Here is a 16,005-nt window from a genome sequence, read left to right on the forward strand (position 1 = left end):
GAGTCCCTTGCTCACTTTGCCACTGGATTCAAGCAAGCCTGGCTGAAGTGGCTGAAATGCCAGAAACCGGTCCTAGGAAGCTTGTTTCCGGTCCAGGGAAGGCATGGCTTGTCAGTTCGGGCTGGACTGTTCCCATGAGGCACAGGGTCAGACTGATTTGCATATGGCCATGTCTGATCTGGGGTGGCAGAGTGGGCTAAAGAACGGTGATGGATCAGACCCAGATCTGTTGACTGGGTGTGAGTGTTTGATTGGTTCTGATGCTCCGTCCATCACCACCCCCTTTTGTACCCCTTTGTTTGCCATAAGTTGGCAGGGTATGCTCAGACGTGAGTCCCTTGCTCACTTTGCCACTGGATTCAAGCAAGCCTGGCTGAAGATGGCTGAAATGCCAGAAACCGGTCCTAGGAAGCTTGTTTCCGGTCCAGGGAAGGCATGGCTTGTCAGTTCGGGCTGGACTGTTCCCATGAGGCACAGGGTCAGACTGATTTGCATATGGCCATATCTGATCTGGGGTGGCAGAGTGGGCTAAAGAACGGTGATGGATCAAACCCAGATCTGTTGACTGGGTGTGAGTGTTTGATTGGTTCTGATGCTCCGTCCATCACCACCCCCTTTTGTACCACTTTGTTCGCCATAAGTTGGCAGGGTATGCTCAGACGTGAGTCCCTTGCTCACTTTGCCACCGGATTCAAGCAAGCCTGGCTGAAGACGGCTGAAATGCCAGAAACCGGTCCTAGGAAGCTTGTTTCCGGTCCAGGGAAGGCATGGCTTGTCAGTTGGGGCTGGACTGTTCCCATGAGGCACAGGGTCAGACTGATTTGCATATGGCCATGTCTGATCTGGGGTGGCAGAGTGGGCTAAAGAACGGTGATGGATCAAACCCAGATCTGTTGACTGGGTGTGAGTGTTTGATTGGTTCTGATGCTCCGTCCATCACCACCCCCTTTTGTACCACTTTGTTCGCCATAAGTTGGCAGGGTATGCTCAGACGTGAGTCCCTTGCTCACTTTGCCACTGGATTCAAGCAAGCCTGGCTGAAGACGGCTGAAATGCCAGAAACCGGTCCTAGGAAGCTTGTTTCTGGTCCAGGGAAGGCATGGCTTGTCAGTTCGGGCTGGACTGTTCCCATGAGGCACAGGGTCAGACTGATTTGCATATGGCCATGTCTGATCTGGGGTGGCAGAGTGGGCTAAAGAACGGTGATGGATCAAACTCAGATCTGTTGACTGGGTGTGAGTGTTTGATTGGTGCTGATGCTCCGTCCATCACCACCCCCTTTTGTACCACTTTGTTCACCATGAATTGGCAGGGTATGCTCAGACGTGAGTCCCTTGCTCACTTTTCCACTGGATTCAAGCAAGCCTGACTGAAGACGGCTGAAATGCCAGAAACCGGTCCTAGGAAGCTTGTTTCCGGTCCAGGGAAGGCATGGCTTGTCAGTTGGGGCTGGACTGTTCACATGAGGCACAGGGTCAGACTGATTTGCATATGGCCATGTCTGATCTGGGGTGGCAGACTGGGCTAAAGAACGGTGATGGATCAAACCCAGATCTGTTGACTGGGTGTGAGTGTTTGATTGGTTCTGATGCTCCGTCCATCACCACCCCCTTTTGTACCACTTTGTTCGCCATAAGTTGGCAGGGTATGCTCAGACGTGAGTCCCTTGCTCACTTTGCCACCGGATTCAAGCAAGCCTGGCTGAAGACGGCTGAAATGCCAGAAACCGGTCCTAGGAAGCTTGTTTCCGGTCCAGGGAAGGCATGGCTTGTCAGTTGGGGCTGGACTGTTCTCATGAGGCTCAGGGTCAGACTGATTTGCATATGGCCATGTCTGATCTGGGGTGGCAGAGTGGGCTAAAGAACGGTGATGGATCAAACCCAGATCTGTTGACTGGGTGTGAGTGTTTGATTGGTTCTGATGCTCCGTCCATCACCACCCCCTTTTGTACCACTTTGTTCGCCATAAGTTGGCAGGGTATGCTCAGACGTGAGTCCCTTGCTCACTTTGCCACTGGATTCAAGCAAGCCTGGCTGAAGACGGCTGAAATGCCAGAAACCGGTCCTAGGAAGCTTATTTCCGGTACAGGGAAGGCATGGCTTGTCAGTTCGGGCTGGACTGTTCCCATGAGGCACAGGGTCAGACTGATTTGCATATGGCCATGTCTGATCTGGGGTGGCAGAGTGGGCTAAAGAACGGTGATGGATCAAACCCAGATCTGTTGACTGGGTGTGAGTGTTTGATTGGTTCTGATGCTCCGTCCATCACCACCCCCTTTTGTACCACTTTGTTCGCCATAAGTTGGCAGGGTATGCTCAGACGTGAGTCCCTTGCTCACTTTGCCACCGGATTCAAGCAAGCCTGGCTGAAGACAGCTGAAATGCCAGAAACCGGTCCTAGGAAGCTTGTTTCCGGTCCAGGGAAGGCATGGCTTGTCAGTTGGGGCTGGACTGTTACCATGAGGCACAGGGTCAGACTGATTTGCATATGGCCATGTCTGATCGGGGGTGGCAGAGTGGGCTAAAGAACGGTGATAGATCCAACCCAGATCTGTTGACTGGGTGAGAGTGTTTGATTGGTTCTGATGCTCCGTCCATCACCACCCCCTTTTGTACCACTTTGTTCACCATAAGTTGGCAGGGTATGCTCAGATGTGAGTCCCTTGCTCACTTTGCCACTGGATTCAAGCAAGCCTGGCTGAAGACGGCTGAAATGCCAGAAACCAGTCCTAGGAAGCTTGTTTCCGGTCCAGGGAAGGCATGGCTTGTCAGTTTGGGCTGGACTGTTCCCATGAGGCACAGGGTCAGACTGATTTGCATATGGCCATGTCTGATCTGGGGTGGCAGAGTGGGCTAAAGAACGGTGATGGATCAAACCCAGATCTGTTGACTGGGTGTGAGTGCTTGATTGGTTCTGATGCTCCGTCCATCACCACCCCCTTTTGTACCACTTTGTTCGCCATAAGTTGGCAGGGTATGCTCAGACGTGAGTCCCTTGCTCACTTTGCCACTGGATTCAAGCAAGCCTGGCTGAAGTGGCTGAAATGCCAGAAACCGGTCCTAGGAAGCTTGTTTCCGGTCCAGGGAAGGCATGGCTTGTCAGTTCGGGCTGGACTGTTCCCATGAGACACAGGGTCATACTGATTTGCATATGGCCATGTCTGATCTGGGGTGGCAGAGTGGGCTAAAGAACGGTGATGGATCAAACCCAGATCTGTTGACTGGGTGTGAGTGTTTGATTGGTTCTGATGCTCCGTCCATCACCACCCCCTTTTGTACCACTTTGTTCTCCATAAGTTGGCAGGGTATGCTCAGACGTGAGTCCCTTGCTCACTTTGCCACCGGATTCAAGCAAGCCTGGCTGAAGACGGCTGAAATGCCAGAAACCGGTCCTAGGAAGCTTGTTTCCGGTCCAGGGAAGGCATGGATTGTCAGTTGGGGCTGGACTGTTCCCATGAGGCACAGGGTCAGACTGATTTGCATATGGCCATGTCTGATCTGGGGTGGCAGAGTGGGCTAAAGAACGGTGATGGATCAAACCCAGATCTGTTGACTGGGTGTGAGTGTTTGATTGGTTCTGATGCTCCGTCCATCACCACCCCCTTTTGTACCACTTTGTTCGCCATAAGTTGGCAGGGTATGCTCAGACGTGAATCCCTTGCTCACTTTGCCACCGGATTCAAGCAAGCCTGGCTGAAGACGGCTGAAATGCCAGAAACCAGTCCTAGGAAGCTTGTTTCCGGTCCAGGGAAGGCATGGATTGTCAGTTGGGGCTGGACTGTTCCCATGAGGCACAGGGTCAGACTGATTTGCATATGGCCATGTCTGATCTGGGGTGGCAGAGTGGGCTAAAGAGCGGTGATGGATCAAACCCAGATCTGTTGACTGGGTGTGAATGTTTGGTTGGTTCTGATGCTCCGTCCATCACCACCCCCTTTTGTACCACTTTGTTCGCCATAAGTTGGCAGGGTATGCTCAGACGTGAGTCCCTTGCTCACTTTGCCACTGGATTCAAGCAAGCCTGGCTGAAGACGGCTGAAATGCCAGAAACCGGTCCTAGGAAGCTTGTTTCCGGTCCAGGGAAGGCATGGCTTGTCAGTTCGGGCTGGACTGTTTCCATGAGGCACAGGGTCAGACTGATTTGCATATGGCCATGTCTGATCTGGGGTGGCAGAGTGGGCTAAAGAACGGTGATGGATCAAACTCAGATCTGTTGACTGGGTGTGAGTGTTTGATTGGTTCTGATGCTCCGTCCATCACCACCCCCTTTTGTACCACTTTGTTCGCCATAAGTTGGCAGGGTATGCTCAGACGTGAGTCCCTTGCTCACTTTTCCACTGGATTCAAGCAAGCCTGACTGAAGACGGCTGAAATGCCAGAAACCATTCCTAGGAAGCTTGTTTCCGGTCCAGGGAAGGCATGGCTTGTCAGTTCGGGCTGGACTGTTCCCATGAGGCACAGGGTCAGACTGATTTGCATATGGCCATGTCTGATCTGGGGTGGCAGAGTGGGCTAAAGAACGGTGATGGATCAAACCCAGATCTGTTGACTGGGTGTGAATGTTTGGTTGGTTCTGATGCTCCGTCCATCACCACCCCCTTTTGTACCACTTTGTTTGCCATAAGTTGGCAGGGTATGCTCAGACGGGAGTCCCTTGCTCACTTTGCCACCGGATTCAAGCAAGCCTGGCTGAAGACGGCTGAAATGCCAGAAACCGGTCCTAGGAAGCTTGTTTCCGGTCCAGGGAAGGCATGGCTTGTCAGTTGGGGCTGGACTGTTCCCATGAGGCACAGGGTCAGACTGATTTGCATATGGCCATGTCTGATCTGGGGTGGCAGAGTGGGCTAAAGAACGGTGATGGATCAAACCCAGATCTGTTGACTGGGTGTGAGTGTTTGATTGTTTCTGATGCTCCGTCCATCACCACCCCCTTTTGTACCACTTTGTTCGCCATAAGTTGGCAGGGTATGCTCAGACGTGAGTCCCTTGCTCACTTTGCCACCGGATTCAAGCAAGCCTGGCTGAAGACGGCTGAAATGCCAGAAACCGGTCCTAGGAAGCTTGTTTCCGGTCCAGGGAAGGCATGGCTTGTCAGTTGGGGCTGGACTGTTCCCATGAGGCACAGGGTCAGACTGATTTGCATATGGCCATGTCTGATCTGGGGTGGCAGAGTGGGCTAAAGAACGGTGATGGATCAAACCCAGATCTGTTGACTGGGTGTGAGTGTTTGATTGGTTCTGATGCTCCGTCCATCACCACCCCCTTTTGTACCACTTTGTTCGCCATAAGTTGGCAGGGTATGCTCAGACGTGAGTCCCTTGCTCACTTTGCCACTGGATTCAAGCAAGCCTGGCTGAAGACGGCTGAAATGCCAGAAACCGGTCCTAGGAAGCTTGTTTCCGGTCCAGGGAAGGCATGGCTTGTCAGTTCGGGCTGGACTGTTCCCATGAGGCACAGGGTCAGACTGATTTGCATATGGCCATGTCTGATCTGGGGTGGCAGAGTGGGCTAAAGAACGGTGATGGATCAAACCCAGATCTGTTGACTGGGTGTGAGTGTTTGATTGGTTCTGATGCTCCATCCATCACCACCCCCTTTTGTACCACTTTGTTCGCCATAAGTTGGCAGGGTATGCTCAGACGTGAGTCCCTTGCTCACTTTGCCACCGGATTCAAGCAAGCCTGGCTGAAGACAGCTGAAATGCCAGAAACCGGTCCTAGGAAGCTTGTTTCCGGTCCAGGGAAGGCATGGCTTGTCAGTTGGGGCTGGACTGTTCCCATGAGGCACAGGGTCAGACTGATTTGCATATGGCCATGTCTGATCTGGGGTGGCAGAGTGGGCTAAAGAACGGTGATAGATCAAACCCAGATCTGTTGACTGGGTGTGAGTCTTTGATTGGTTCTGATGCTCCGTCCATCACCACCCCCTTTTGTACCACTTTGTTTGCCATAAGTTGGCAGGGTATGCTCAGACGTGAGTCCCTTGCTCACTTTGCCACTGGATTCAAGCAAGCCTGGCTGAAGACGGCTGAATGCCAGAAACCAGTCCTAGGAAGCTTGTTTCCGGTCCAGGGAAGGCATGGCTTGTCAGTTCGGGCTGGACTGTTCCCATGAGGCACAGGGTCAGACTGATTTGCATATGGCCATGTCTGATCTGGGGTGGCAGAGTGGGATAAAGAACGGTGATGGATCAAACCCAGATCTGTTGACTGGGTGTGAGTGTTTGATTGGTTCTGATGCTCCGTCCATCACCACCCCCTTTTGTACCACTTTGTTCACCATAAGTTGGCAGGGTATGCTCAGACGTGAGTCCCTTGCTCACTTTGCCACTGGATTCAAGCAAGCCTGGCTGAAGACGGCTGAAATGCCAGAAACCAGTCCTAGGAAGCTTGTTTGTGGTCCAGGGAAGGCATGGCTTGTCAGTTCGGGCTGGACTGTTCCCATGAGGCACAGGGTCAGACTGATTTGCATATGGCCATGTCTGATCTGGGGTGGCAGAGTGGGATAAAGAACGGTGATGGATCAAACCCAGATCTGTTGACTGGGTGTGAGTGTTTGATTGGTTCTGATGCTCCGTCCATCACCATCCCCTTTTGTACCACTTTCTTTGCCATAAGTTGGCAGGGTATGCTCAGACGTGAGTCCCTTGCTCACTTTGCCACTGGATTCAAGCAAGCCTGGCTGAAGACGGCTGAAATGCCAGAAACCGGTCCTAGGAAGCTTGTTTGCGGTCCAGGGAAGGCATGGCTTGTCAGTTCGGGCTGGACTGTTCCCATAAGGCAGAGGGTCAGACTGATTTGCATATGGCCATGTCTGATCTGTGGTGGCAGAGTGGGCTAAAGAACGGTGATGGATCAAACCCAGATCTGTTGACTGGGTGTGAGTGTTTGATTGGTTCTGATGCTCCGTCCATCACCACCCCCTTTTGTACCACTTTGTTCGCCATAAGTTGGCAGGGTATGCTCAGACGTGAGTCCCTTGCTCACTTTGCCACTGGATTCAAGCAAGCCTGGCTGAAGTGGCTGAAATGCCAGAAACCGGTCCTAGGAAGCTTGTTTCCGGTCCAGGGAAGGCATGGCTTGTCAGTTCGGGCTGGACTGTTCCCATGAGGCACAGGGTCAGACTGATTTGCATATGGCCATGTCTGATCTGGGGTGGCAGAGTGGGCTAAAGAACGGTGATGGATTAAACCCAGATCTGTTGACTGGGTGTGAGTGTTTGATTGGTTCTGATGCTCCGTCCATCACCACCCCCTTTTGTACCACTTTGTTCGCCATAAGTTGGCAGGGTATGCTCAGACGTGAGTCCCTTGCTCACTTTGCCACCGGATTTAAGCAAGCCTGGCTGAAGACGGCTGAAATGCCAGAAACCGGTCCTAGGAAGCTTGTTTCCGGTCCAGGGAAGGCATGGCTTGTCAGTTGGGGCTGGACTGTTCCCATGAGGCACAGGGTCAGACTGATTTGGATATGGCCATGTCTGATCTGGGGTGGCAGAGTGGGCTAAAGAACGGTGATGGATCAAACCCAGATCTGTTGACTGGGTGTGAGTGTTTGATTGGTTCTGATGCTCCGTCCATCACAACCCCCTTTTGTACCACTTTGTTCGCCATAAGTTGGCAGGGTATGCTCAGACGTGAGTCCCTTGCTCACTTTGCCACCGGATTCAATCAAGCCTGTCTGAAGACGGCTGAAATGCCAGAAACCGGTCCTAGGAAGCTTGTTTCCGGTCCAGGGAAGGCATGGCTTGTCAGTTCGGGCTGGACTGTTCCCATGAGGCACAGGGTCAGACTGATTTGCATATGGCCATGTCTGATCTGGGGTGGCAGAGTGGGCTAAAGAACGGTGATAGATCAAACCCAGATCTGTTGACTGGGTGTGAGTGTTTGATTGGTTTTGATGCTCCGTCCATCACCACCCCCTTTTGTACCACTTTGTTCACCATAAGTTGGCAGGGTATGATCAGACGTGAGTCCCTTGCTCACTTTGCCACTGGATTCAAGCAAGCTTGGCTGAAGACGGCTGAAATGCCAGAAACCGGTCCTAGGAAGCTTGTTTCCGGTCCAGGGAAGGCATGGCTTGTCAGTTCGGGCTGGACTGTTCCCATGAGGCACAGGGTCAGACTGATTTGCTTATGGCCATGTCTGATCTGGGGTGGCAGAGTGGGCTAAAGAACGGTGATGGATCAAACCCAGATCTGTTGACTGGGTGTGAGTGTTTGATTGGTTCTGATGCTCCTTCCATCACCACCCCCTTTTGTACCACTTTGTTCACCATAAGTTGGCAGGGTATGCTCAGACGTGAGTCCCTTGCTCACTTTGCCACTGGATTCAAGCAAGCCTGGCTGAAGACGGCTGAAATGCCAGAAACCGGTCCTAGGAAGCTTGTTTCCGGTCCAGGGAAGGCATGGCTTGTCAGTTGGGGCTGGACTGTTCCCATGAGGCACAGGTTCAGACTGATTTGCATATGGGCATGTCTGATCTGGGGTGGCAGAGTGGGCTAAAGAACGGTGATGGATCAAACCCAGATCTGTTGACTGGGTGTGAGTGTTTGATTGGTTCTGATGCTCCGTCCATCACCACCCCCTTTTGTACCACTTTGTTCGCCATAAGTTGGCAGGGTATGCTCAGACGTGAGTCCCTTGCTCACTTTGCCACTGGATTCAAGCAAGCCTGGCTGAAGATGGCTGAAATGCCAGAAACCGGTCCTAGGAAGCTTGTTTCCGGTCCAGGGAAGGCATGGCTTGTCAGTTGGGGCTGGACTGTTCCCATGAGGCACAGGGTCAGACTGATTTGCATATGGCCATGTCTGGTCTGGGGTGGCAGAGTGGGCTAAAGAACGGTGATGGATCAAACCCAGATCTGTTGACTGGGTGTGAGTGTTTGATTGGTTCTGATGCTCCTTCCATCACCACCCCCTTTTGTACCACTTTGTTCACCATAAGTTGGCAGGGTATGCTCAGACGTGAGTCCCTTGCTCACTTTGCCACTGGATTCAAGCAAGCCTGGCTGAAGACGGCTGAAATGCCAGAAACCGGTCCTAGGAAGCTTGTTTCCGGTCCAGGGAAGGCATGGCTTGTCAGTTGGGGCTGGACTGTTCCCATGAGGCACAGGTTCAGACTGATTTGCATATGGGCATGTCTGATCTGGGGTGGCAGAGTGGGCTAAAGAACGGTGATGGATCAAACCCAGATCTGTTGACTGGGTGTGAGTGCTTGATTGGTTCTGATGCTCCGTCCATCACCACCCCCTTTTGTACCACTTTGTTCGCCATAAGTTGGCAGGGTATGCTCAGACGTGAGTCCCTTGCTCACTTTGCCACTGGATTCAAGCAAGCCTGGCTGAAGATGGCTGAAATGCCAGAAACCGGTCCTAGGAAGCTTGTTTCCGGTCCAGGGAAGGCATGGCTTGTCAGTTGGGGCTGGACTGTTCCCATGAGGCACAGGGTCAGACTGATTTGCATATGGCCATGTCTGGTCTGGGGTGGCAGAGTGGGCTAAAGAACGGTGATGGATCAAACCCAGATCGGTTGACTGGGTGTGAGTGTTTGATTGGTTCTGATGCTCCGTCCATCACCACCCCCTTTTGTACCACTTTGTTCGCCATAAGTTGGCAGAGTATGCTCAGACATGAGTCCCTTGCTCACTTTGCCACTGGATTCAAGCAAGCCTGGCTGAAGATTGCTGAAATGCCAGAAACCGGTCCTAGGAAGCTTGTTTCCGGTCCAGGGAAGGCATGGCTTGTCAGTTCGGGCTGGACTGTTCCCATGATGCACAGGGTCAGACTGATTTGCATATGGCCATGTCTGATCTGGGGTGGCAGAGTGGGCTAAAGAACGGTGATGGATCAAACCCAGATCTGTTGACTGGGTGTGAGTGTTTGATTGGTTCTGATGCTCCGTCCATCACCACCCCCTTTTGTACCACTTTGTTCGCCATAAGTTGGCACGGTATGCTCAGACGTGAGTCCCTTGCTCACTTTGCCACCGGATTCAAGCAAGCCTGGCTGAAGACGGTTGAAATGCCAGAAACCGGTCCTAGGAATCTTGTTTCCGGTCCAGGGAAGGCATGGCTTGTCAGTTGGGGCTGGACTGTTCCCATGAGGCACAGGGTCATACTGATTTGCATATGGCCATGTCTGATCTGGGGTGGCAGAGTGGGCTAAAGAACGGTGATGGATCAAACCCAGATCTGTTGACTGGGTGTGAGTGTTTGATTGGTTCTGATGCTCCGTCCATCACCACCCCCTTTTGTACCACTTTGTTTGCCATAAGTTGGCAGGGTATGCTCAGACGTGAGTCCCTTGCTCACTTTGCCACCGGATTCAAGCAAGCCTGGCTGAAGACGGCTGAAATACCAGAAACCGGTCCTAGGAATCTTGTTTCCGGTCCAGGGAAGGCATGGCTTGTCAGTTGGGGCTGGACTGTTCCCATGAGGCACAGGGTCAGACTGATTTGCATATGGCCATGTCTGATCTGGGGTGGCAGAGTGGGCTAAAGAACGGTGATGGATCAAACCCAGATCTGTTGACTGGGTGTGAGTGTTTGATTGGTTCTGATGCTCCGTCCATCACCACACCCTTTTGTACCACTTTGTTCGCCATAAGTTGGCAGGGTATGCTCAGACGTGAGTCCCTTGCTCACTTTGCCACTGGATTCAAGCAAGCCTGGCTGAAGACGGCTGAAATGCCAAAAAACGGTCCTAGGAAGCTTGTTTCCGGTCCAGGGAAGGCATGGCTTGTCAGTTCGATCTGGACTGTTCCCATGAGGCACAGGGTCAGACTGATTTGCTTATGGCCATGTCTGATCTGGGGTGGCAGAGTGGGCTAAAGAACGGTGATGGATCAAACCCAGAACTGTTGACTGGGTGTGAGTGTTTGATTGGTTCTGATGCTCCGTCCATCACCACCCCCTTTTGTACCACTTTGTTCGCCATAAGTTGGCAGTGTATGCTCAGACGTGAGTCCCTTGCTCACTTTGCCACTGGATTCAAGCAAGCCTGGCTGAAGTGGCTGAAATGCCAGAAACCGGTCCTAGGAAGTTTGTTTCCGGTCCAGGGAAGGCATGGCTTGTCAGTTCGGGCTGGACTGTTCCCATGAGGCACAGGGTCAGACTGATTTGCATATGGCCATGTCTGATCTGGGGTGGCAGAGTGGGCTAAAGAACGGTGATGGATCAACCCCAGATCTGTTGACTGGGTGTGAGTGTTTGATTGGTTCTGATGATCCGTCAATCACCACCCCCTTTTGTACCACTTTGTTCGCCATAAGTTGGCAGGGTATGCTCAGACGTGAGTCCCTTGCTCACTTTGCCACTGGATTCAATCAAGCCTGTCTGAAGACGGCTGAAATGCCAGAAACCGGTCCTAGGAAGCTTGTTTCCGGTCCAGGGAAGGCATGGCTTGTCAGTTCGGGCTGGACTGTTCCCATGAGGCACAGGGTCAGACTGATTTGCTTATGGCCATGTCTGATCTGGGGTGGCAGAGTGGGCTAAAGAACGGTGATGGATCAAACCCAGATCTGTTGACTGGGTGTGAGTGTTTGATTGGTTCTGATGCTCCTTCCATCACCACCCCCTTTTGTACCACTTTGTTCGCCATAAGTTGGCAGGGTATGCTCAGACGTGAGTCCCTTGCTCACTTTGCCACTGGATTCAAGCAAGCCTGGCTGAAGACGGCTGAAATGCCAGAAACCAGTCCTAGGAAGCTTGTTTCCGGTCCAGGGAAGGCATGGCTTGTCAGTTGGGGCTGGACTGTTCCCATGAGGCACAGGTTCAGACTGATTTGCATATGGGCATGTCTGATCTGGGGTGGCAGAATGGGCTAAAGAACGGTGATGGATCAAACCCAGATCTGTTGACTGGGTGTGAGTGCTTGATTGGTTCTGATGCTCCGTCCATCACCACCCCCTTTTGTACCACTTTGTTCGCCATAAGTTGGCAGGGTATGCTCAGACGTGAGTCCCTTGCTCACTTTGCCACTGGATTCAAGCAAGCCTGGCTGAAGACGGCTGAAATGCCAGAAACCGGTCCTAGGAAGCTTGTTTGCGGTCCAGGGAAGGCATGGCTTGTCAGTTCGGGCTGGACTGTTCCCATGAGGCACAGGGTCAGACTGATTTGCATATGACCATGTCTGATCTGGGGTGGCAGAGTGGGCTAAAGAACAGTGATGGATCAAACCCAGATCTGTTGACTGGGTGTGAGTGTTTGATTGGTTCTGATGCTCCGTCCATCACCACCCCCTTTTGTACCACTTTGTTCGCCATAAGTTGGCAGGGTATGCTCAGACGTGAGTTCCTTGCTCACTTTGCCACTGGATTCAAGCAAGCCTGGCTGAAGCGGCTGAAATGCCAGAAACCGGTCCTAGGAAGTTTGTTTCCCGTCCAGGGAAGGCATGGCTTGTCAGTTCAGGCTGGACTGTTCCCATGAGGCACAGGGTCAGACTGATTTGCATATGGCCATGTCTGATCTGGGGTGGCAGAGTGGGCTAAAGAACGGTGATGGATCAACCCCAGATCTGTTGACTGGGTGTGAGTGTTTGATTGGTTCTGATGATCCGTCAATCACCACCCTCTTTTGTACCACTTTGTTCGCCATAAGTTGGCAGGGTATGCTCAGACGTGAGTCCCTTGCTCACTTTGCCACTGGATTCAATCAAGCCTGTCTGAAGACGGCTGAAATGCCAGAAACCGGTCCTAGGAAGCTTGTTTCCGGTCCAGGGAAGGCATGGCTTGTCAGTTCGGGTTGGACTGTTCCCATGAGGCACAGGGTCAGACTGATTTGCATATGGCCATGTCTGATCTGGGGTGGCAGAGTGGGCTAAAGAACGGTGATGGATCCAACCCAGATCTGTTGACTGGGTGAGAGTGTTTGATTGGTTCTGATGCTCCGTCCATCACCACCCCCTTTTGTACCACTTTGTTCACCATAAGTTGGCAGGGTATGCTCAGACGTGAGTCCCTTGCTCACTTTGCCACTGGATTCAAGCAAGCCTGGCTGAAGACGGCTGAAATGCCAGAAACCGGTCCTAGGAAGCTTGTTTCCGGTCCAGGGAAGGCATGGCTTGTCAGTTCGGGCTGGACTGTTCCCATGAGGCACAGGGTCAGACTGATTTGCAGATGGCCATGTCTGATCTGGGGTGGCAGAGTGGGCTAAAGAACGGTGATGGATCAAACCCAGATCTGTTGACTGGGTGTGAGTGTTTGATTGGTTCTGATGCTCCGTCCATCACCACCCCCTTTTGTACCACTGTGTGTGCAACTCTCTGCATAGATGTGTGAATGGTTGCTTGACTAGGTGTATAGGTTTAAGAGTGCATGTGTAAACAGTTGTTTGTGTGACTGAGTGTATTTATTTGTGTGTTGGTGAGCGAATATATATTTTAGTTGTACATCTTCAACAAAGTAAAAAAATAAAAGGCATTGTATGTTAGAGTTGGTGTATATAAATAAGTATGTGTAAGAGTCAATGATTGTTAGAGTATCTATATGAATGAGTGTATAATTTTAATGGTGAGATTTTTTAACATATTAACTATGAGTTACAATGTGTTTGAATAAATGAGGTGTTGTTGGATAATTGTGTAAGTGAGTAAATGTAAGTGTGATACATTTTTTTCATGAGTGAGTAGGATGACTGCATAACCGACTAAGATGACTGCTGATGTGTCAATGTCTATATATGTGTATAAGTGCATTTGATAGTGTTCTATTAATTATTGACTGCATATATAAATGATTCCGTTGTTGAATGGGGAGTTGTGTGTGTAGACTTAGGAATGAGTGAGTGGGTGTGTAGTAACTGATATTGGTGTGTCAATGGTTTCAAATATAGTACTCTGTATTTTACATTGAGTGATGAAAGGTTATACTAGTGTATGATGAGGTGTATCAGATTGTCAAGTGGATGATGTCATCAGTGATGTCATTTGAGATTTCATCAGTGATGTCATCAGTGATGTCACTGACCATGTCATGAATGATGCAATATGTGACATCATCAGCAGTGCATTGCGGGCGCGCGAGTTATAGTTAGCAGAACTAACTATAACAGAGGAATTTCTATGGTTTTGTACAAGTGAAATGACCAGCTAACTATAACACCCCTGAAACCTATGTTTTTTTCTGTGAATTTCTAAGGTTTTTTAAATGCTAGTTTCTAACTATAACGTCTCTGAAACCTATGTTTTTTTCTGTGAATTTCAAAGCTTTTCTAAATGCTAATTTCTAACTATAACGTCTCTGAAATCTATGTTTTTTTCAGTGAATTTCAAAGGCTTTTTTAAATGCTAATTTTTAAGTGTGATAGTAGTTATACCTATTTTTTTGTACTGATTTTCTACAGTTTTTTAACTGCTTATTTATAAATATTTTATTCATTAAATAACATTATATATTTTTCTGAAAACTGCATAAAAAAATAATAATAATTCAAACTGAAATATTGATACATTTTTGGGTTTTCATTTTTTATTTTAATATATTTAAATTATTTTCTTTTGCAAAAAATCCACTTTTTTTTCGGAGTTGCACACTCAAAGCGTACACATCATGGTGGGTGCGTGGATTCTAGCCACCATTTTAGAAAAGTGGTGAAGGATCCGCGTACGGTGTGGGATATACATTTAATATTACGTGATGTGCGCGATTGGTATGCGACCAGTCCGCGACTCCTGCTCCCGCGCATTCGCGACACATGCGCATTACGGTACGAGATGCTTGCGTGGTGGCAGGTCACGCGTGATGTCATATACGAGCTGGGGCGCGCTGGGTGAGGGACTCCCGCAAAAAAATTGTATGTTCCAAAATGATATGTATGTGTCTTTAATATACATATTAGGGCAAGAGATTATCTAAGATATTCATAAGAATAATATATTTGTACTTATAATAAACGTAGAGTATTTTTAAATATATTTTCGCGAAGTCGGTGCGTGCATCATGAGCGCAGAGAAACAGGTCAGCTAGCTGCTGTAGAGCCAGAGAAACCAGGTCAGCAGAGTCGTTGTAGAGCCAGACAACCAGGTCAGCAGAGCTGCTCTAGAGCCTAAGAAGCAGGTCAGCAGAGCTGCTCTAGAACCAGAGACCCAGGTCAGCAGAGCTGCTCTAGAGCCTAAGAAGCAGGTCAGCAGAGCTGCTCTAGAACCAGAGACCCAGGTCAGCAGAGCAGCCCTAGAGCCAAAGACCCAGGTCAGCAGAGCTGCTCTAGAGGCCGAGAACCAGGTCAGCAGAGCTGCTGTAGAGCCAGAGAAACCAGGTCAGCAGAGCTGCTTTAGAGGGAGAGAACCAGGTCAGCAGAACTGCTTTGGAGCCAGAGATCCAGGTCAGTAGAGCTATTTAGAGGGAGAGAACCAGGTCAGCAGAGCTGCTTTAGAGCCAGAGAACCAGGTCAGCAGAGCTGCTCTAGAGCCAGAGAACCAGGTCAGCAGAGCTGCTTTAGAGCCAGAGAAGCGGGTCAGCAGAGCTGCTTTAGAGCCAGAAAACCAGGTCAGCAGAGCTACTCTAGAGGCAGAGAACCAGGTTAGCAGAGATGCTTTAGAGGGAGAGAACCAGGTCAGCAGAGCTGCTTTAGAGCCAGAGAACCAGGTCAGCAGAGCTGCTCTAGAGCCAGAGAAACCAGGTCAGCAGAGCTGCTTTAGAGGGAGAGAACCAGGTCAGCAGAGCTGCTTTAGAGCCAGAGAACCAGGTCAGCAGAGCTGCTTTAGAGCCATAGAACCAGGTCAGCAGAGCTGCTCTAGAGGCAAAGAACCAGGTCAGCAGAGCTGATTTAGAGCAAGAGAACCAGGTCAGCAGAGCTGCTTTAGAGGGAGAGAACCAGGTCAGCATAGCTGCTTTAGAGCCAAGGTACCAGGCCACAGAGCTGCTCTAGAGCCAGAGAACCAGGTCACTAGAACTGCTTTAGAGCCATAGAAACGGGTCAGCAGAGCTGCTTTAGAGCCATAGAACCAGGTCAGCAGAGCTGTTGTATATCCAGAGAACCAGGTCAGCAGAGCTGCTCTAGAGCCTAAGAACTAGGTCA

This window comes from Triturus cristatus, chromosome 11, assembly GCF_964204655.1.
Source record: "Triturus cristatus chromosome 11, aTriCri1.1, whole genome shotgun sequence".
NCBI lineage: Eukaryota > Metazoa > Chordata > Amphibia > Caudata > Salamandridae > Triturus > Triturus cristatus.